Raw genomic sequence first — 24,064 nt, 5'->3', positions numbered from 1 at the left:
AGTTCCTTCTAAATTTCTGTAGGGTATTTTGGTTGGGTTTTTTTTTTATTATTATTATCCAGATTAGCACTAGGTGAATTCCCATGTTTAAAGAGACCAGCTTTCAAAGTGGAAGTGGGCACATGTTGGTTTTGCCCACTAGCCAGTATCTTTAATGGGGAGAGGACAGTGGAACACCCCAAACTCCAACCTCCACTTTCTCAAGAATTAATTTCTCCTCACCATGTAAACAACAGGGCTTTGTCAATTCAACTTTCCCCTTAATGCTTAAGTACAGCATTTGCTTTCCTAATGAGCTGGGACCCCAATAACCGCTTCTGCAATGCAAACCGGCCCTCTTCTCCCGATGGATGGGGCCATGCTCTGGTTCCTGATGCTGGAGAGCCTGGCGGGACAAGTTTGGGGCCACTGGTGGGGACAGGGGAACATTTGGAAGGAAGACAGAGAAAAAATGTGTCGAGATCGAAACGTGGCTCTGCGCCTCTGCGTGGCAGCCATTTGGTGTGGGTGAGTCACGGAGTCAGCCTCATCTCCGCCCTCTAAGCCTTCGTCCCTGTCACTCCTCACCCCTGACATCACCGCTCCCAGTTCTCTGCCCAGCGAAATCCTACCACGTTCAGCAGCCGCTCAGTGAAGTCTTGACTGGGCGAGTGGGCAACAGGGAACTCCAGGGCAGGGTGGACCTCTCGGTTTTGCTGTCAAGATTCCAGGGCCACCATCAGGGCCACCTCGTTCTGACACAAGTCATTCGTCCTCTGAGGTCCCCCAGAACTTTGCACATTTTTATGCTTTGTTTCAGAACAATAAGTATTAAAGTTGCGGAAGTAAATGCATTCTAAGATCCATTTTTTTTTTGTACAAATGAAAATAAAACTATCATTTATATAGACATGCATATAGATGTTTGGGAATATATGCATATATATAAAGAAATATGTCTGTGTATTTATCAGAAGAAATCTGAGGAATACATATCATACATTCTTCTTGCTTATCCCTAAGTGCTAGCTTTCAGAGACAGTAATGTTTGAACTTATTTTGAGCATGTATTATGTTTTTAAGCGTTTGACTGACATTTCTGAAGGTGCTTGGGCACCTCAGGTCCATGTCCCCAGGAGAAGAGACATCGGCAGTCTCAAAATGACTGGACCACAAGCTGTTAGTTACCACCGTATGCGAGATAAGGAGCTTGCACCAGAGGGTCAGTCAATTCACTGCTTCCTTCCCTGAGAGTCTTGCTATGGAAAAAAAAGTCAGCTAAACTAAACAGTGTACTTATTTATACAGTGATGTGCATTCTGGTGGAAGCTCCTTATTCTTTCGTGAACATATAACCAAGAATTCACAGACCAGCACTGGTCTGTAGGTCACATTTTGAGTAGTACTTGTCTATTCAGTTTCACAAGTGGTTTACTGTGGGAAAGTTTACATCTGGGTAGATTTGTGGTTGGGTTTTGGAAGAGAATAACGGTCCCTCCCATGAGGCTGGTGCTGTGCTTAGCCTTGCCGTGCAACAACATGCAAAGGATGCTCCATCCGCAGCCGCCGTCCCACTGTGCCCATGCTTCTGCGTGTTTGCTTCGTGCTCTTCCTGGGCCTGCTGGAGTACAGGTCTTCCGTGCACTGTCATGCAGAAGCATGAGCAGCCAGGGCTTCCCCTGGAAGGGAGGAGAACCAGAGGGGGCCACCATGACAGCTGTATCATTGACACATTTCATAGGACCCTTAAGGTATTGTTAAAGACAGAACTTTTACAATTGAATTCCAGCGATTCTCAGAAAAGAGGAGTAAGACCACCAAGCAAAGGAAGGATTTTAAGCTGAAAAGTGAATGGTCAGGTTTGTCTTTAGAAGGAGCAAACTAACTACCCTGAGACGAGTAGATTAGAGAGGGCGAGACCAGAGATGGGGACTCCAGCAGGGAGGTCGAGACTAGAGCAGTAGCCCTCGCCCACCGCACTCACACGCTGGCTGCAGCCTCTTCGTCAAGGGCGTCCTCTCCGTGCTCTGGACTCTGGGTGTAGTCTTGTGACTTACTCTGGTCAATGAAATGGGGAGGTGACTGCATACCAGCTCTGAGAGCTGACCTTAAGAGGCCTCACATGTTCCTATTTACCCCCTCAGCATCTGTCATCAGCAAGAGAAGGTCCTGCCTGGCTTGCCCACTGATGGTGGCGGAGGAGAGACATGTGGAGCAGACGGGCCTGCCCACCTGCGCTCTCACGAGCCAGCCCAGCTGAGGTCAGGAGAGCAGCCGAGCCATGAGGAAGAACTGCCTGTTGCTGCAGGCTGAGATTTGTGGCTGTCGGTTCGACGCCATTGCTGTACCAGTGGGTAACTGACGCGGTGGGAACAGACGGAAGCGGACAAAGCCAAGGAGAACTTAGGAAAGCAGATGGAGCAGGTGGTCAGCTGGGTGCGAAGGTGTGACTGACAGAGAGTCGGGCGGACGCGGGTTTTTGGCTCGGACACCTGGGAGGTGGAAGGTGCCGTGCCTGAGCTGGAGGGCACAGCCAGAGAAGGACAGGAAGTGACTTCCCACATTAGGCTTATGTTGGCGGCTCTCTCTCCTTTCCTCTGACTCATTCTTTCCTTGTTTCCAGAGAAAACCAGGGCCTGAGTCTATCAGGATAAGCCCCTTGGGGGCCAAACCTCTGAGTGAGATTACACGCATCCCTGCCATAGCCAGCACCCCCACGGGGCTCAGGCTCTGCCAAGACATCTTCTCTGTTACAGACCCGTTAGGACAAGAGACCACTCAGAAGAGGCCCTGCTGATTTCCCAGGGCTTCCTTCAGAGAGACCAGCCAATTCTCATTACTTTCATTTACTTAATATACCTGACTTTGCAGCAGTGAAACTGGTTACCCAAAATATTCACTTCTTTATTTCCAGCTAGATGAGTTGAACTCAATTTGCATTGAATAATTATTTCCAATTAAGTGATAACAATCCTGTTCCATGCAAAAATAATCTTGTCCAAAGGCCAAACACTTTATCCCATCTAAGAAACGAAAAAGCAGCGACAGGAGGAGGCCTGTTCGCATGCTCTCCGTGAGGGCGGAGCGAAGTCCCAGCCGAGGCCCATCCCCGCGGGCCAGGTGATGCCATTGGCCGGGTCTGCTCTCTGACACCTGCCCTACAGCCACTTTTTTTTCTGCATGGAACTAAGAAGAGAGCACCTCCTCACACCTGCCGGGTGCTGGCAAAGGCAGCTAAGGCTGAGAGGAGCCCAGGACAGAGGCGGGAGGCCTGAGCTCTGGACTAGCTGTGTCCTGGACAAGTCACCACCTCCCTGGGCCTCCAGATTCCCCTCCATATGGGGGCAGTGAGGTGAGATATATGGGGCTGCTCTGGCTCAGATGTTCCGTTTTGTGATCCTGTCCTGATTATCCAGAGCTACCTAGGTCTAAAGCCAGGATCTCTATAGAAGAACAAGCCCATCAGCCAAGCCCCACTTCCTGGGCATTCTGTGCGCTGCTGAGGTGGAGCTGCGACCCCACCAGGCAGAAGGAGCAGGGACTGAGTTCCAAGCCTCATTCAGGAAGAGCTTGTTCAAGCCTGCGCATGTGTCCAGGGGCAGTAGCTCCCAGCCAGGGACTTTCAGGAGCTGGAGCACTGAATCCTAGAAGATCACAGAGATGGGAAACATCCCAAGGGGTGGTCGTTGGGCGTGTGCTCCCACACCTGCAGCAATGGAGCCCTCGCTTCCCCCCCGAGCAGGACTTTTGCCATGTCAACCCTTGTGGGAAGCCTGTGTGAAAGGCCTCCCTGTCTCCCCAGGACAGATATGCCTCAGGTCTTCCCCAGTGGTCTCTCCTGTCCACCCGCCCCACCAACCTCAGTCACTCCCCGATTAGGCTTTGCTATCAGATTTAAAGTAGCCATTGTGCTCTTCACTGGCTGTACAGGCGGCACGGCCCAGCTGGACCCATCCCTCACCACACCTCTGATACTTGATACTGCGCACGACGGTCACAATGTGGGCAGGTTATTTCGAGTCCGTTTTTTTTTTTTCTTTTTTATCACTATTGTTTGGTATATCTCGTATGTCTCTTCATGGGCCACAGGGGCCTGTAATCCTCTGTTTCATGGCAAGGTCACATTCCCTGCCACCGATAGGAGTTCTTTCCTTTCCGTTAGTCTCCTCCACGGTTTGCACATCCGTGCAAACCCCTCCTACCAATCACACTGCTGGGAACATCTCCCTCCGACACCTTTTCCTTCTTCCTGATGCTCCATCTTCATTACAAGTCTAAAGGCAGATACAGTTATAGTGATGCGCTGAGAAGCTCTGTGAAGACCCTTTAAATGTATACACTCCTAATTGTACTTGAACTTGATTAGGTCTATCGAAAACAAGACACAGCCCGGAAACCTTTCCCTCAAGCCAGGGTGGATCCGCTGTGGCCACCACGGAGCCTCAGCTATGTGTGGGCAGCGACAGACCCCCCAGGTCCCCCTAGCCCCCTGTTTCCCCAGCATCCTCCCCAGGGGACCTCAGGGAGGCTTGGGGAACGATCTGGTAGAAAGATGAAGAAGCAGTGACAGCGTGTGCCGGGCCAACTGTTTGTGCACAACCCGCTTGGCCCTGGAGGAGGAGATCGCTGTTTGCACGAGGTGGGGAGAGAGGGGTTGGCAATGTTTTCAATATATTAACTGATGTGAATTATTTATCCTATAAATATTTATTTGCATAGAAAGATGTTTATAGTACATGTTGCTAAGTGGAAATGAAAATGACAATACACATGATCTCCTTCTTGGGGGAAAAGAAAAACAACCTTCCTGCCCATCTTCCTACTGTTACTTACTCTTAAAAAAATGAGGATCGAGGTGGTCCAGACAAAAACTGGTATGAATTTTTTGTGCCCAATACTTCAAATATTTGATGCTTCAGGAGGGAGTGATACAAGAAGCTAAAATAATAATAAAATAAAATAAAACAAAACCCCCCAAAAAACCCCAACAACATTAGTTTTGTGATTCAGAAGCCAAAGCTTCGTGTGTATGGAACTCCTTGCCCACCCAAAAAGCCTGCACTCTGGAGGCCTCTGAGCATCAGCTCGATACCTGCTGACCCCTCACCCCATCCCCCCATCCCCCCCCCCCCGCCCCCCTGCCCCCTCCCCGGCAGTGGATCTGAAGGATATTGCTTGGAGCCGGTTCTTCCCCCCTCTGCCCTCCCCCTACCTCCTAAGACTTGGTAAAGCCCGCCTCCCCAACCACCGCCCCATCCCCTGCTGGAGGAGAGGAGGAAGAGGACTAGAAGCCAAGCGAAAATGTATAGCGGCTGGTGGGCTTCTGAGGAGGGGCCTGGTCCCTGGCTGCTCACCCTGGGGCTTGGCCTGGAGGCAGGGATGATAACAGCCCCTGAGTCTGAGAACAGACAGGACCGGGGGACTGTCGGCCCAGCTGGGTGGAGGCAGAAGGCTCCTCCCCGCACACAGCACTCGGCAGAAGCAGTGGGTGGAGATGGCTGCGTGGAATGTTTGGGCAAACCCACCAGGACAGCCTTAGAGGCTGAGCGAGAGAGCCACAGGCCCTCAGTGCGCCCAACGGGGTCCCCAGGTGCTCTGCCGGTCCCCACACTGTACCCTGCTGTCCCTCTGCTTTTCCAGCCATGACTGGCGCTCCTCAGAACTTAGACAGCCTTGCCCTGAGTGGCCCAAGATGGGGAATGCAGCAAAGCCAAACCCAGGCGCCCCTCCGAGAAGGGCTCGGTGCTGGGTGCTCTCACGTGGTCCCTGGTGTGCAATTCCATAACTCTGGGAACTAACCCTCTTGTCATTTACATATGAGGAGGCTGAGGCTCAGAGAGGTCATTCAATTTGTTTAAGTCACACAGAGCGGACTTCAGACTGGCTGACTTTTTGTCGGCTTCAACTGACTTCAGCACCGGGATTCTTTTCTCTATTCGGTGGAGACACAAAGAACGGAGGTGGCAGTGCCACACTGTGTGCTCTTGGTCAGGCCTGGGGCTGCAAAGCCGGATGGGTGGGTGGAGGGGAAGGAGGAACCACCAGCCTCGCGTATCTCTTAAGTACAGTTTGCTATATTCACATTAGATCGCGCAACCTCCATGAATAAAATTACAGTTCCCAAAGGGATCACTCCCAATTTAAATGTATAAGCCGCCGTTAATGGGCCAGGCTGGCTATTAGAATTTAGCTCCAGTGTCATTCGTGGTGTGGTTCTGCTATTATGCAGTGGCACTGGAAATAATAGAAGTGTGAGGCACTCGTGGGCTGACCCCCCCTTGACAGTGCCTCCCACCCAATGGCCTGGGTCCTCAGGCTGGCTGGGTGCTCAGGACCAAGATATGAGAAGCTCTGACCTGCCCTCCTGAGGTTAGCAGAGCTTACCTCTGTCTGAGACAGTCAGACACCTTTCTTTGTCCCCAACCCCCCCTATTATCTAGCTGAGTGACCTTGACAAACGTTGTAGGTGGGGTTTCTGTTCATGTAGGGGTGGGAGGTGGCGAAAGCATGAATAAAAGACTTTTTTTGCCTGCGTCCACAGCTGGTCTTCGGCCATCGCAGAGGCTTGTTCTGGTGGTGGCATGGATGGTTGGGTGGTGTCTTCCAAAGAAGGGGCTGATGGGCCGGCCGCCGCCAACACAGAGCCCGAAGTGGAACCAGGCTGCGCTTTGTCTTGTGAAAAGGTATTTTTATAAAGGTCACATAAGACCATCACAGGAAATTTGGAAAAGAGGAAGAATAAAATTACCTTCCTCCATCCCTTAATACCATCCCTGGATTACTGGCGTGATCTCATCCAGTATTTCCCAGCAGTATGGGTAACATTAAGACAAGACAAGACAAGACTCTGCTGCCATGCATCTCATCTCCACATCATGCTCTAGACATCACACCATCTATGCACATTTTTATCCTGCTTTTTCCACAAGTGTCCCTACCCCCCTTCAGTGATACCTCTCTCTATTGGCTATTGCTGGATAATAATCCAACTCAAAATTCATGGTTTAAAGCAATAGTCATTATTGCTCATGAGTCTGTGGGTCAAGTGGGCAGTTCTCCTGGTCTGGGCAGGCTCAGCCAGTCTCAGCTGGGGTTGTTTATGGATTTGTAGTTGACTGGTGGGTCAGCCGGTTGATATAAGATGGCCTCAATCGTGTCTTGTGGCTGGCTGTCGCCTGGGTAATTGGGGTGACTGTGGCACGCATGTCTCATCTTCCATCACAATGTATTGGTCAAAGCAAGTCACGAACCAGCCCAGAGTCAGAAAGGGAAGGACTGCCAATTTTAGGGAAAAGGGCATGGACACAGGGAGACCATTAATTGCAGCAGCAGTTATTGTCACCAATCCTCCCTACCCCTAGCTGTCATAGCTGCCACTTTTGATAGCAGTAGCGTTTTTCCACCTTTCGTAAACATATTAAATGGGGATATGCTACATTTAATTTATTTAAACAACTTGATAGAGGCTTAACCTTTGAGGTCAAGAAAAGCAAAAACCCAAAGTCAAGCAAGAAGACTGAGCCAAAGTGCTCCTAGCCCCTTAGAAGCAACACCACCCGCAGACCCTCCTAGGTTCCTCCAATGATCAAATTCAGATGTGTCTGACCAGGATTCCCAGGCAAGTCCTGGCTGTTGCGATCACTTACAAGAGGCCCTTTCCATCTCTGGACCTCGGTTTCCCCATCTATAACACTAGAGGGGTGGACTAAATGTTTGGGCATTTGGACTAGAACAATATTTCTCAGATGAGGTCGCTCAGGTCTAAAAGCCAAAAAGACACCAGTGACATCCTTCCATGTGTTTCTAAATGCATAAGAAACACAAGGCACATCTGTATCATTCTTCCTGCCCTGCAGCGACCCACCTGTAAAGGCTGTCCTGTGCAGAGCAGAGGGGGCAGTGAGAGAGTGCCCAGCGGCGAGGGGGATGTTAGATGCGTGTATCACATGGCTGCCGATGATTGCTGGTTTCCGTTCAGTGTCTTGTCTTGTAATCTCAACATGTATCTGTGACCTTGTTCGATGTTCATTGTCTGTTAAATGCACTATAAAATTTAATTCCCATGGTTTGTGGCTGAGCAAAGGAGCTTTGAAAAGAAAGGTGTGTGCATTCTAGCTCACGAGCTCTTCTCCTTTTTTAAAGATTTTATTTTTTTAAGAGCAGTTTTAGATTCACAGCAAAATTGAGAAGGTACGGAGATTTCCCATTGACCCCTCCCCCACACATGCACAGCCTTCCTCATTATCAACCTCCTACATCAGAGTGCTACATTTTTAATCAAGGATGATTAAAAATCCATGAACATATCGTAATCACTCAAAGTCCATAGTTTAAGTTAGGGTCCACTCTTGGTGATGTACATTCTATGGATTTAGACAAGTGTATAATAACATGTATCCATTATTATAGTATCAGTATGTTCACTGCCTTAAAAATTCTCTGTGCTCCATCTGTTCATCCCTCCCCATCACCCTTCCACACCCCAGCCCCACAAACGCTGATCTCTTTATCATCTCAATAGTTTCACCTTTTCCAGAATGCCATATAGTTGGAATCGTACAGTATGTAGCCTCGTCAGATTGGCTTCTTTCACTTAGTAATATGCATCAAAGTTTCCTCCATATCTTCTCATGGATTCATAGCTCACTCCTTTTTAATGCTGGATAATAGTCCATCCTCTGAATGTACCACAGTTTATCCATTCATTTCACTTACTGAATCACGTATGGAAAGCCCTTGGTTAGACACCGTGGTTGCTTCCAAATTCGGGCAATCGTGAATAAAGCTGCTATAAATATCTGTGCAGGTTTCTGTGTGGACATAAGTTTGCAACTCCTTTGGGTAAATACCAAGGAACACAATGATTGAATCGTATGGTAAGAAGAGTATGTTTAGTTTTCTAAGAAACCACAAAACTGTCTTCCAAAATGGCTGTATCATTTTGCATTCCCACCGGAAGTTCCTGTTCCACATTCTTGTCACCTTTTGTGTTGTCAGTGTTCTGATTTTGGCCATTCCAATCCGTGTGTAATAGTACGTCATCGCCGTTTTCATTTGCCTGATGACATATGATGTGGAACATCTTTTCTTGTGTTTATTTGCCATCTGTATATCTTTTTTGGCGTAGTGTCTTTTAAGGTCTTTGGCCTATTTTTTAAATTGGATAGTTTGTTTCACTACTGTCAAGTTTTCAGAGTTCTTCGTATATTTTGCATAATAGTCCTTCATTTTATGTGTTTTTTACAAATACTGTAGTGTCTCCCAGCCAGTGGCTGGTCTTGCACCATTTTAAAGAGCTTCGTGGACCAAATAAGTGGGTTCCAAGCACCTTTGAGCTGTAAGAGCTTAGAGAAGAGGTGGTGGTTAAGGCAGGAACGGGGATGAGGGGTGCGGTGCCTACTTTCTCTTCCCCAGCTAGGTTCAGAGGTCAGTAGTCCTCACTGACTGGGAATAAGCAGGGTGTCCAGTGGTACATATCAAGGGTCACTGCTCATGATGGCCTCATGGAGTGCAGTTTCTGAGGATAGAACTAGTAGTGTCCTGGTTACAGATTTTTCCTGCCTGGTCTGCCAGAAGAGATCTTTCTGACTTTTTGTGGCAGATGTATGGTTTAGTTTGCAAATTTCCTTGTGATAACCACTCCTCCTCAACATCATAAGGCTGTCAATCCGGTGGTTCCACCCTCCAACTCTGGCCCTCTGAGATAGATGATCCCAAGGATCACTGTGCCCCACCCCTCAGCACAGTGATTGGTTCATGTGACTCAAACAGCCAATCAGAATCCTTTTCTGGGTTGTTATATAGACCCCGGGAGAAAGGGATGTTCCTCTGGATAGTCTATCCAAGAAGTTATCTATCCAAGCTGCCCACCATCATCTTGCCTAACTTGTAGAAGGATAAAAGCCACACAGAGGCAAGAGATGGGGCTAGAAAGACAAGACTTTGACAACACTGCCTGATCCCCCACATCCTCCCATGCCTGGTTGACCCTAGACTTATTCCTTTCAGGAGCTAATAAATCCCTTGATTGCCTAGCCTCAAGTGAGTTAGTTCTCTCTCGTTTGCAACCAAGAGTCCCTCAAAACCCACTCGACAGGGTAACCATTTACAGTTGTGCAGCTTTGCATTGTATTACCATAGGGGTACCCTAAACTTATGTGATACATAGTCTGTTTGGCTGAATGCAGCATGGTGCTCAATCATTGCTCAATCATCACCTCCTCTCAGAAGCCCTCTTCGATTTCTCCAGGCAGAGTCAGTCACACCCTCCTATCTGTTTCCAAGTACCTTATAAAAAATATACAACATGGAGCTACACTCTCTGTATTGCAATTTACATACACATCTGCCTGTCTCATCACGCTGGGACCTTACCTTCTTCAGGATAGGGACTATGACTTATCTCTGTGTCCCCATTGACCCAACCAAGAAGTGCTTAAGTGTTTATTAAATGAATTATAATCAAATATCAGTACAGTACACAATTGGGATGTCCCATCTAGTTTATCGTAAAGAAAATTCCCCTTGTAATTGTCATGGAAAAGCACCATAGAGCAGGAGTCAACAGCCATTTTCCTATAAAAGGCCAGATAGTATTTTAGGCTTTGCTGGCCACTTGGTCTTTTCACAACTTCCCCACTCTACTGTGGTGGCACAAAAGTGCTACAGACAATGTGTAGACAGATGAGCCTAGCTGTGTTCCTATAAAACTGCATTCATAAACGCTGTAATTTCATATAATTTTCATGTGTTACAAAATATTAATCTTCTGTTGATTTTTTTCAACCATTTAAAAATGTAAAAATAATTTTCAGTTCTCAAGCCACATGAAAAGAGTCACCTGGCAGTATTTGGCCCACAGGCCTTAGTTTGCTGACCCTTGCAGACAATCACTGGGCATCTCCACTCACAAGGAATGCTGGGAGAGTTGGCATCCCTCCCTTGATTGTGGGTCCAGGAGCTGGTACAGCGGCCTCAGCTGTGGCCTGCTCTTACCATGTGGAAGGGAGATTTGGGCCAACCTCTGAGTGATTCACAGATTCTCAGGAGGTCAGAGCAGAAAGGACCTTGGATGACTACACAGCACAACCTCCTCACCGTACACCCAGGGAACTGAGGCCGTTTTATGCCTGCCAACTGTCCCGAGGCTACACACTTTGCTGAGTCTGGGTCCACAGGACTGGGTATGTGGTCCTCTAGGCTTTCACCAAACCATCCAGATGTGACAAAAGGAGATTTTCTGAACCATAACCTTCCAGGTGCTGGCTTCACGTTCGCACACCCTTGTGAGTTTGGGTTTTAGCTGCACCTACCTCCCCTCATCCCAGATTCTATCAAGCTGTGACAGTGCAACAGTGGCCTTCCCCACTCACCTGTGAGGCCCACGTCTATGCCGCATGCTGTGGGCCTCACACTCCAGGGCCCTCTCATTCCCCACATTCCCGAGAGCCCGGCCCATAGAGCCAAGAAGGCTGTACAAAGGTCTGCTTCAGAGGCCCAGATGGCTCCAAATGTGTCTTCTCCATCTTCAGGAGATAACAGACATGTATGTAAAAAAAAAAAAAAAAGAAAGAAAGAAAGAATAAATACATACTTAATGATTTAGTTTAAGTAACTGAGCAAATATTCATTTTCTTAAAATGTTAATACATAATAAAATTAATTGAGTAAAACAGTCTAAAAATAATGCAATACTTATTACATGAGGGAACATAACTGCATAGGAAGAGGTTTAATTGTTCCAGAGACCGACGAGTCCCCAGAAGCAGAAAAGGGAGGAGGCTTTCTTCTGACCCTTCTGCAAGAGCGGAGGAGGTGAAGACGGCCTCTTATACCTCAGCAACTTGACAATGGATTTAGAGCACATCTCAGCGTCCAGCCCAGCCCTGGCAGCACCCCTTCGCCACCACCAGTTCCAAAAAGAGGCAAGAAAAGAATAAATCCGCCAGACACATCCTTTTGTTATGGTATAAAGGGGTAGGCATGGGGGCTGGGGTGCAGTCAGAGGAGGGAGGACATGATCAGGGACTGGCTGGGACCGGGGGGCGGGGCATGGACAGTGCAGGTCAAGGTGGAGCATGAGCAAAGGCAGAGGCGGAGAGGCACAGGTGAGCCGCGGGAAACAGCTAGGATTTTGCCTGGCTGAAACAGAACACAGAAAGGGAAGGGCGCAGGGAGAGGTGGGGCTGGAGGGGTGTGCTGGGGAAGGGTGTCAGGGCACGAGAGCAAAGCAGCTGGGCTCCGCTGCCGCGCACAGGACAACCCGGCGGGCTCAGGGGCCCGCTGCAAGCCCTGCCTTTGATTATTAATCTCTCTTGTGAATTCAGGTGGGGAAAGGTCTGCTGAGAGTCATGCCAGAATTCACAGGAGAAAGATTCTGTAATTTCTTTTAGCTCTGTGACTCAGGACAAAGTATTCAGTATTAATGCAGCTGACCATGACGTCTTCTGTGTGTGCGACTGACAGACCAAATTACCTTTTCTTATCTCCCGGGGAGAAAAAAAGGACCATTTATTTGACATATTTCATAATCATTTCACCTGCTTGCCCCCTACAGAGAGCACCGGTGACCTGGCTCCCTCCTCTCCCACAAGATGCAGGAAGCATGTCGTCTAATAAAGCCCCGTTTCTAAAGAATGTTTTTAATCTTAGAATAGCGAGCATAATTTTCTATTGTATTTTTAATTCTCTATCTGCTTTTTAAAAGCCCACGTTTCCATTTTCTCTAATTTTCACCCCGCCTCATCAGAGCCGGGAGGGAGCGCGGATATCACGCTTCCATCTCCTTCTTGGTGTTTGACGCGTGGGGCAGTGGAGAGCAAGCTGGGGGTTCAGGACTCTGCCCTCGGTGCCCACCGGGCAGTTTTCTAAGTGGTGGCTTGGAAATACTCAGCTTGGGCAACTACAACACCCCAGAAACAATTTTTTTAATTGTGGTAACACACGACAAAATTTACCATCTCAACCATTTTTTAAGGGTAGAGTTCAGTGGCTGAGTACATTCATATTGTCATGCAATCATCACCACCATCCGTCTCTAGAACTTTTTCATCTTGCAAAACTGAAACTGCACACCCAGCAAACAACATCTCCCAATTCTCCCCCTACCCCAAGCCCTGATAAACATCGTTCTACTTTTTGCCTCTGTGAATTTGATTACTGTAAGTACCTCATATAAGTGGAATCATACAATAATCGTCTTTTTGTGACTAGCTTATTTCACTTAGTATAAAGTCCTCAAGTTTCACTCATGTTATAGAATGTGTCAGAATTTCCTTCCTTTTTAAGACTGAATAATATTCCATGGTAGGTTTATGCCACATTTTGTTTATCCATTCATCTATTGAGGGACACTGAGGTTGGTTCCATCTTTTGGATATTGTGAATAATGCTGCTGTGAACAGAAATATCTTTTTGAGTCCCCGCTTTCAACTCTTTTGGGCACATACTCAGAAGTGAGATTGATGGATCTTATAATAACTCCATTTTTAATTTTTTTGAGCAGAAGCATTTTTTACTTACCACCTTCTGTCCTTCTTTCATTCCTCGGGCCGAAGGCCAAGCCAGGTGGCACATGAGAGCATGAGAAAGCAACCTTCACCCAGAGGTTCCTGGGCCCACCAGGTTCCTGAGGGCTTCTCCAAAGGAAGGGAAAACTAACTGTGGGGTGTTCTGCACCCACCCACTTGGTTCCGTACATGGCCTCCTGGGGCTTCTTCTATGGATTTCAGGTCAGTGTTTCCTTGGATTACCGAGACCTTGGCTTTGGATCCTGCCCTTGGGAGCCAGTGGAGGACACACTCACACATCGCATAGAATAGTAAGTGCCAGGGGACTTTCATGCAATATCTCATTGAATCCTCACCCCAGCCCTGGAAGGTAGGAACAGTCATTATCCCATTTTACAGACGAGAGCACTGATGCTCAGAGAGGTTAGATAAAAGGCCCAAGGCCCCCAGCTAGAAAGTGACAAGGCTCAGACAGACACGCACTCAGCTCTGTCTCTCCCTGTTCTTTCCCCCTCAGGCTGCCTCTAGCGGCGTTTAGGTGCAGTGATGAGAGGTACTTTGTACTGCAGAACAGAGTGTGTAAGGGCGGGAATAGGGGAGACCACTTCTGTATTTTACTGGGACCTTGAAGAACAGATAGATGTTGGAAAGTGGAGAAGGTGGAGGGAACTGTGTGAAGAACTCCTCTGTTGGTTCTCTCTGGATGCAGACAAAGAAGGGCGACAGATCTTAAATGCGGTAGAGATTTTTTTAAAGATTATAACTAGCAAATTTGAAAGGTTTCCAGAATGGGTAATTTTCTATGAAAATAAACATTTTCAAGATTGACTCAAAAAAGATTAAAAGCATAAAAAGATCATGGAAGGAATCAGAAAGCTTTGACTTTCTGCATTGTATATTTTTATAATATTTGAACTATATAATAAAAATATGTTTCTTTTGGAATCTGAAAAATAAGTATATAAAAATTAAATTGATATATTATTATGGAAATGTATGTGATATATTGTTAAGTGTAAAAAGCAGATTGCATGTTGGTATACATAGAGAATGATCCCATTTATGTACGTGAACGTGAATGTGTATTTGAAAGAATATGCATCAAAATTCTATCAATATGTGTTCCTGAGAAGTAGAATTATGTGTGACTTTCTTTTTCTATTATTTGTATTTTACAACTAAGGAAGAAAAATTAATTTGAAGTGAAAAACTTAGATGACCTTGGATATAGTGAGGCCTTTTCAGATATAGCACCAAAGACATAATTTATGAAAGAAATAATTGATAAGCTGGACTTCATTAAAATTAAAAACTTCTGCTCTGCAAAACACAATATCAAAAGAGTCAGAAGACAAGACACGGAGTGCGAGAAAATATTTGCAAAAGACACATCTGACAAAAGATGAAGAACTCCAAAAACTCAACAATAACAAAACAAACTACCCAGTAAAAAAAAAAAAAGGGCCAAATACCTTAACAGACAGCTCACCAAGGAAGGTATACAAAAAAACAAATTAAAAAAACAAATAAGCTCCACATCATATGTCTTCAGGGAAATGCAAATGAAAACAACAAAGACATATTATTACACTTGGATTGGAATGGCCAAAATCAGAACACTGACTACACCAAACGCTGGCAAGAATGTGGAACACGAACTCCCGGTGGGAATGCGAAATGATACAGCCATTTTGGAAGACAGTTTTGTGGTTTCTTAGAAAACTGAACATACTCTTACCATAGGATCCAATAATTATGCTTCTTGGTATTTATCCAAAGGAGTTGAAAACTTATGTCCACACAGAAACCTGCACACAGATATTTATAGCAGCTTTATTCATGATTGCCTGAATGTGGAAGCAAACAACATGTCCTTCAATAGGTGAATGGATAAACTGTGGTACATCCAGAGGATGGACTACTATTTAGCACTAAAAAGAAATGAGCTATGAATCCATGAGAAGACATGGAGGAAACTTTAATGCATATTAGCAAGTGAAAGAAGCCAGTCTGGAGAAGCGGCACACTGTCCGATTCCAACTGTGCGACATTCTGGAAAAGGCAAAACCATGGAGACGGTGAAGCGGTCAGCGGCTGCCTGGGGTGCGTGGGGAGTGTGAGTGGAGGAACAGGTGGAGTAAGAGGGTTTTTAGGGAAATGAAAATATTTTTTTTTATATTATAAGGGTGGATATCCATCATTATACATTCGTCCAAACCCATAGAATGCATAACACCGGGAATGAACCCTGATGCAAACGATAGACTTTGGGAGATAATGATGTGTCCATGGAGGTTCGTCCTCGGTTAAAAATGTACCATACCGGTGGGGAACGTTGATAATAAGGGAGGCCGTGCATGCATGGGGGAGGAGGTATATGGAAAACCTCTATACCATCCTCTCAATTTTGTTGTAAACCTAAAACTGCTCTAAAAATATAAAGACTTTGTTTGAAAAAGAAAGAAAGAAAGAAAGTAAAGCTTGTTCGAGCGCTACTTGTGCAAAGGATACAGGCAGTTCTCAGGATGAATATTGTCAAAGTTTATGTAACAGTTAATACCTATGCAATAAACCTTTCCAGGGATTAGGAAATGTTTAAATGTTTCCAGTTAATTTTATACACTTAGAATAATTTGGATACCAAGACTTGATATACAAAAAAAATAAAAGAGCATAAGATAAAGTACATCTATCTAAAATCAAGGGCCAACATCATACTCCATGATAAAACATTCAGTTCTAGTCTAAAAGGATTCAGATTTGAGTCAGAATTGAGACTGGGTGTCAGGTATCAGCAGTGCTAGCTGCAATATAACAAACAAAACCCCAAATCTCAATGGCTTAACAGAATAACAGTTTATTTCTTATACATACAAAGAACAATGAGGGTTCCTAGTCAGCAGGCACCTCCCATGTGGCCTTTCAGAGACCCGTACCCTTTCTGCCTTCTGGCTCTGCCATCTTCTAGAACCTCTGCTGGACCATCTGACAACAGGCGGAAGAAAGAGAGAAGAGGATCGAGTAGGAGGTTTCCTGGGCCAAGTAGGGAAGCCCTGTACATCACTTTCAGTCACAATCCAATGTCTAGAACCCAGTCACGTGGTCACACCTAACTGCAAAGGGGGCGGGAAGTGGAGTCTAGCTTTGTGCCCAGGAGGAAAAAGAAACACAGGTGATGATGCATTGTTTCTTAACGAGTGCCCCGCTATTGTCTGCTGGACTTGTTCACAAGTGGCTGACACTTTCCACATATTTCGATGTGTGTAAGGCAGACAACAATGGCTGCCTGAACACCGGCGATGATAAACACATCCCAATTTCAAAGATTTAAAGTGTGGAAAACAGAATCAATGAAATACTGTATAGAAATATTAGACAAAATTATAAGAGATGCTGTCTTTCTAAAAACCTGTGGATAAGCAAGAACTTCCCATATATGATCTCAAAGGCAAAAAGCATAAAAGATAGACTTAACTACATAAAAATAAAAAATCCCTCACACCAAAAAAGAAAATTAAAAGCAGAAGGACCCATCGAGAAGGAAGTATTTGTAACATGTGTGATAGACAAAGAATTAGCAAGATTACTATTTTAAGGGCCCTTACAAATCAACAGTGAAAAGATAAAAATAGACAAAGAACTGTAACAGGAAATCAAAGAAGAACTAAAAATGGTTAAGTATATTAACTATGTAAATTATTTGGTAGTCAAAGAAATGCAAATTAAAACCACAAGATGATACCTTTTTTAAAAAATCATTATACTGGCAGAGATCTGAAAATTGATAATGGTGTTGGCAAAGACTGGGAACAACAGATTTACCTTTCTGGGAGGGGCGAAGTTGGTGCACTTTCCAGCACCGTGGCTAAGATCTCAAAAACAGGCCCATTGAGCCAGCAATCCCATGTTTGGAATTTAGTCTACGGAAACAAATGAAGAAATCTTAAAGATATACATACGAGGCTGCTAATCAGAGGGGTTTTTTTTTATTCGGTTTTTATTTTTTATCAAAGTTAGACATGTACATAATTTTAACAGTTGAGTTTACAGCCATGCCACCCTGAATAAGCCTGATCCCGTCTGATCTCGGAAGCTAAGCAGGTCTGACCTGGTCAGTACTTGGATGGGAGACCACTTGGGAAGACCAAGTGCTGTAGGCGTAAAATATTTTTAGAAAATAATAAGGGATTGTAAAATGACAAGGTCCTTGCAATCTGTGAAGTCAACCAAGGGTTGCTTTGCCTAAATTAAAAAAAAAAAATTATAAGTTGAGAAATTTCGCATGGAATTCCCGGAGGCCTCCCCTGCTCCCCCTACTCCTCCTCTTAGTCCCAGAGATAACTGCTTTCAATCCTTCTGGTATTTACTGTATTTTTGCTAAATAACGTACTTGTAATGCTACTTCTTTATTTTTGAGGTTCGGGCACTATCTAATGATTTCTCGTCAAGGAAAGAGAGGATTAACTCTCTCAGCAACCCTCTCCACTTTAACGTCCCCCACACGAAGCACATGTACAGACTCCGCCCTCCCTACCTCTCCCCCCAAATGCATATAACCCCTGGTCATCAGCCTCCCAATATAGTTATTTGTCATTCTGGTTAGATCAGTATTCATTATTTGCCTTATTTTGACTGTAAATCTGTTATCAAATGAAGAAGGTAGGATTCTATCATTTTATTTTCCTGTACAACACTTCATTTTCCCTGAAGTTAATAATTGACTTATTTTTTTTATCATTGGCTTAGTTTGCTTATTTTTATCACCAATTTATTTCTTTAACTTTTTTCAGTTACAGTTGACATTCAATATTGTTTTTATTATCACAAATTTAACTACAAACTCTCATTCAGAATTGACTGTATTACTCCATTGTGTTGTCTTCCACTGATGCTGTTTTAGAACTTCGATACCATTCTGAATTCTAATCCGTTGTATACAATATACTTTTCCTCTACAAGCTTATAGGATCTTTTCTCTGTCCACCTCATCCCATCCATACTAAGCCCAGTTCCAACATACTTGACATGCCTGGTTCTGGGGTCTCTTCAAGGTATAGTGGTACAAATCAAGCTTCTTTTTCAAGTTTGAGATTTGGCTTTCTTAGGCCTATTAAATACACCTTTTCAACTTACAAAATGCTGTTGCCGATGACTCCTCTATTATTCTCTTTTTCCTTATAGGTTTTTACTTTTTTAATCAGTTTACTACAATTTGTAGAGAAAGCAACAGTGAACCAAGGTTTGGCCTTTGGGTCCCGCTTTGTGTGGAAGGTCTCTGATTAGACATCCCCCATCCCACTGGATCCTGGGCCTCCACATCCATCTTCCTCTTCCCATAGTTCTCTGAAAGCAAGTGTTGTTCAGCTCAATTCAGCTGGGAGGCAAATACCCGCAGGGCAAATTAATAACCTAAATGTGTAATCTAAGAAGTTAAAACAAAACCTATAAACCTCAAAACAATAAAAGGAAAGAAATGATAAACAAAATGGAATTCAACGAAATAAAAAAATTCAATAGAAAGACCAACAAAACCAATAGTTGATTTCTTTGAAAAGACAAAATAGACATTTCTGGGAAGAATGGTCAAGAAAAAAAAAAAGAGAGAAGATACAAATAAATGACATCATACATGAAAAAGAATAATGTAACTATAGTTAAAACAGGTTTAAAAGATAAGAAGATAAAGACAGTCAACTCTCTGGAGATTTTGTCTTTTCATGTGACTATATTTGCAAATAAAACTTATTGAGAAAAAATAGTAAGAGAATGCTATCAAAAGCTCTATGACGACAAATCTGAAGATTTAGTAGAAATAAATTCCTACCAAAACTGAAAAAAAACCCAAATATTCCAAATAATCCTAAAACTTTTAAAGAAATTGAAGCAATAACTAAAAACATTTTCACAAGGCTCAGTTGGTTTTATAGCTGAATTCTACCAACGTTTCATACAAGATAATTCCAATCTTATATGAATTATTCTAGAGAATAGAAAAATAAGGAATACTCTCAAATTCATTCTTGAGGCCAGTATAATCTTAATACCAAAACTGGACAATGAAAGCATGAGAAAGGAAACATTACAGGCCTATTTCATAAATATAGATGTAATAATCCTAAATAACATGTAAGTAGAATAATACAACTATGTGTGAAAAAGGTAATGTACCATACCCAAGCTTATCCCAGGAATACAAAGATGGCTTAATATTAGAAAATCTATAAAGGTAATTTACCATATTAATAGATTAAAGAATAAAATCCATATGATCATCTAAGTAGATACAGAAAAGGTATCTGATAAATGTATATACTAATTGATGATAAACCTCTAAGCAGATTGGAAATAGATGAGATTTTCTTAACCTGATAAAGGATATCTATTTTAAAATTCTGAAGGGAACATTACTTGATATATAAGCAGAAATATTTTCTTTAAAATTAAAAAAGGAATCTTTGGCCATGCTACCCTTCAACAAACCTGACCTCGTCTAATCTTAGAAGATAACTAGGGTCAGGTCTGGTTAGTACTTGGATGGGAGACCACCTAGAAATACCGGGTGCTATAGGCATAAAAAATAAAAAAAATAAGCTATTGTAAGCTGACAAGGTCCTTGCAATCTGTGAGGTCAACCAAGGTTTGCCTTGCCCATAAAAATAATTAATTAATTAATTAATTAATGAAATTTTTAGAAGATAAGGATGCCTACTTTTTTTTATTCAACAATGTGCTTCAAAATTTTTTTCTTAAATAAATTAATACATTTAATGGCAGAAGTTTTTTAAATTAATTAATAAAATAAATTAATGGCATATATTTGAAAGGAAAGAAACTGTCATTATTTGCAGATGATATGACTATTTAGAAGACCCAAAGGAATCTACAGACCAATTATTAATTAGCAAGATTAGCAGATATGAAATCAATAGATAAAATTCAGTGACATTTCTAGTCATTAAAGAAGAAACATAAATGGTAAATAAACAAATGCAAAGATACACAATCTTGATACTTATCTCGGAAATTCAGATTTAAACAAAGATATAGCATTTTATACTTATCAGATTAGAAAGCGTTTTTAAAAATCTGACACCACCAAGTACTGGAGAAGACGTGGAACAGTGAGAACCCTCGCACACTGCTGTTAGGAGAGCCATTGGCACAACCACCTTGGGGAGCCATTGGTACCTTCTTGCTAAGGTGGAGAAGTCCCGGACCCAGAAAATCTATACTAGGGCACATGCCCCAGAAAATCTCTTCCCAGTGAGCACAAAGAGACATTTACAGGAATGCTTATGGCAATATTGTTTATAATGACCTCCCAAAAAAGAAATCTGAAGTGTTTATTGACAAGGGAATGAATAAAGATGGTACATTCATAAAAAAGAAAAATATAATATTGAGTAAATAAACAAGATACGGAAGGATATAATCTTACTTAAAATTGCAACATTCCACCTGCCTGGCTTTATTTTTCCCCTTTGCACCTCTTACATTCAAACATATTAGATAATTTATCTATAGTTCATAAACTTTGCTTATTGTTCGGCTCACTCCACAAGAATGTACACACCACAAAAGCATTGATCTTGTCTGTTTTGTTCACCAGTGTTCCCAGAGCTTAGAATGGTGCCTCACATACAGTAGGCACTCAATAAATATTTGTTGAGTGAATTTGTTAAATGAATACAAGACAGTATGAAATCACATACTGAAAGTTTTAAAGCATGCAAAACAGTACTCTTTAACATTTATTGATAAACATCCCATCTGGCTTGGGTCACCTCTGTGACACGGGTGGGGAGTGGGATCAGGAAGGAGCACCCACCCAGCTGCCTTGAAGTGTCCCTGTGAAGCTTTATTTCCTAAGGGGGCAATGGAGGTAGGAATATTTGGTATATTATTACCAACAAGTTTTGCATAATGAAGAAACTTCACACAGCAACTTCTTTGTTTAATCATAGGAACATCAAGCACCTGCAGCAGGCATTAGAGTTTCTAAGGGTTTCCCCACATGATGGTTTGGGTCGAGCGTGCAGAAGAGGATTCCTATAAGCCCAGCTCAGAGCAAGATGGGGTCTGGGGCTCAGGGTTCCTCCAAACCTCCTGAGGGGGAACACCTCAGGCTGAGAGAGAGGAAGGGCCAGTCCAGGGGCCACCTATCCTGGACGAGACAGATGGGGAAGGTGGGCGAGGACCCGGCTTTGTCTTGCAGTGTCCTCCCCTGGCTCTGGGGGTTTCGTTGCTGGGTCCCTCTGGAGGCAGCACTGGGTTCTACGTTACCTGCCTCCCTGAAAAATGATCATTTTTATTGGTTGAAGAACCATCAAAGACTCAAGCATACTTTACTCAGTCGTCTCATCAATCTCACATCAATCATTATGATTGAGTGTGCTCGCCTTTTCCCTCAACTATGAACAACACTGTGATTAACATCTGTGTGGGCTTCAATTTTTGCTTTGCTTTTTTAAAAAAAGTTATTTCACTAGGACAAATACCATAGGGAACAACTGGCCAAAGCATACAAATGGTTTCTAAGGCTCTTGATACGTTCTGTCAAATTGCTGTCCACCAAAGGGCTGGCCTTGGTGACATTAGGTGTGTATAGGACATTGCATCTCATGTTGAGAAGGTCTACTCCTGCTGTAGCACAATTCAAAATTCACCGAACTCAAAACTAATCCTGCTAAAAGATGGGAGAAGACATTTATATTTGTTTGCCACTTTGAAAAATGCCCTATTTGGCAATATCGTAAATCCAGTTTGCTGCTCAGTTAACCAGAGTTTTGAAATTGTTTCTTAACATGCATTTCAAAAGTTGGGAGAATTCAGACAAAATGAGGCTTTATTAATATTTAACATTTGATTAAATATTTACCCGGCAAGTTTAAAATGCTCACAAAAATGCTATCACACTGTGCTATTTTTGCCATACCATTTCCATTATTGGGTATTATTTTGGTTTTCTTTTTCTAGACAAATAGATAATTTAATGACTCAGTTTGCAGCTCCAAGCCCGTGAGATCCGTATGCAAGGCGGGGAATGAGGAGGCAATGTAACATGCGTACTTCTGTTGGAGCCAACTAATAATTATATGCTCCACCTAGTGAGAATTTACTGACTGCCAGGCAAGTTTCTTATGTTATTTATCTCATTTCATCTTTGATCCAGTTAGACAAGTACAATTGCCCCTGCTTCATAAATAAGGAAACTGAGGCACGGGTCCTAGGGATATAGCCATTACGGATGTCATGGCAGAGAACGAAAATTAGACTGATGCCAAGAGGCAGGGGCCCTGGTCCTGGCGCTGTTCCTTGTTTCTGACTCATCATTCAACCCTCCTGAGCCTTGTCTTCACCCCAGGGAGAGGCTGAGGACAAGCGCATGGTCATGCGACTCCTTCACACCCCACAGGCGGGTCCCCCTAGAAAGAAGACCGACTTCCTTTTTTTTCTCCTACGGAACAGCAGGAGAATTGCAATCTCAGGGCTCAGCCGAGCACAGGTTGGGCCACACCGGTCGCTGCGACATCATGCGCTGTGATTACAGCACCTTCTTCATCGTCTTTATCGCTCACTCAGGAGCCCTGGAGCTCAGGTAAACACTTTTCTTCATTTTTCAAAAACTTTTCAAGCACCAAGTGCAAACACAGCAGGGCTGCCATGAGGCCAAAAAGCCCAACTCCACTTCACCTTGTGACGCCAGGGATGAGGCTCGTAAGTCACTTCTGTGGCCTCTGACTGCAGTTTCCTCATCTGTAAAATGAGGATAATAATGACTACCTCAGAGGCTTGCTGTGAGGCTTAAATAAGGAAAAGGGCGTGACCAATGCCACGTGAGCTGAGCAGAAGCAGGCTCTCCAGGTGTTCTCTGGGCATGACTCAAGGGCCCACTAGGGAGCTCACCGATACCCAAAGAAACCACACCAGACGAATGGGGGCAGTGGGAGGTTAAAAAGGGGGGTAGGACGAACTTTCCCCAAGGGTTGGGAAGGGTTCTTGGAGGGCTCCCCGGAAGAGGTGGCGTTTGCACCAAAATCAGTCCTATTGAGTGATCAGAGCTGTCACCTGCCACCAGAACTTCCATTTAGAACCTGGACAGCAGATTTCACACAGGAGGGAATGTCAGGCTAACTCCACACACCCAGAGGGGACACCCCAGAACGTCTAGGGGAACTCTGTCAAATGACAGGTGTGCTCCATTCATTCATTAGATAAATATTTCTTGAGCACTTGCTACAGTCCAGGCATTGTCCTTGGTACTGGAGATACGTCAACGAACAAACAACCCCCCCCCCCCCCCCCGCCCGGGCTCTCAGAGTTTACATTCTTGCGGGGAACAGAGAGAAACTAAACAATAAACAAAAAAATAAAACTATATCAGGTCGGTGTGAGTGCTAAGGGGATAAAGCAGGGGGAGGGGGTAGAGCAATGAATGGTGGGGGGAGGGTGGTGCAATCAGGGAAGTCTGTGAAGGGCTGTTTTTTGAGTGAGATCTGTAGGAAACGAGAGGCAGAATGTCCCGGGCAATGGGAACGAGTGCGGGAGCCGCGCACACTCACTTGGCACAGTGTGAG

General features: G+C 44.2%; 1 pseudogene; it reads left to right on the top strand.

Moving 5' to 3' along the window:
- Positions 1–17,529: 17,529 nt before the first annotated feature.
- On the top strand, positions 17,530–17,647 carry LOC118601527 (annotated as a pseudogene).
- The last annotated feature ends 6,417 nt before the right edge of the window (positions 17,648–24,064 follow it).

The sequence above is a fragment of the Rousettus aegyptiacus genome, unplaced genomic scaffold (assembly GCF_014176215.1).
Source record: "Rousettus aegyptiacus isolate mRouAeg1 unplaced genomic scaffold, mRouAeg1.p scaffold_m13_p_3, whole genome shotgun sequence".
NCBI lineage: Eukaryota > Metazoa > Chordata > Mammalia > Chiroptera > Pteropodidae > Rousettus > Rousettus aegyptiacus.
Note: the sequence above shows the minus strand (reverse complement) of the source record. Positions and strands in the feature narration are given on the sequence as shown.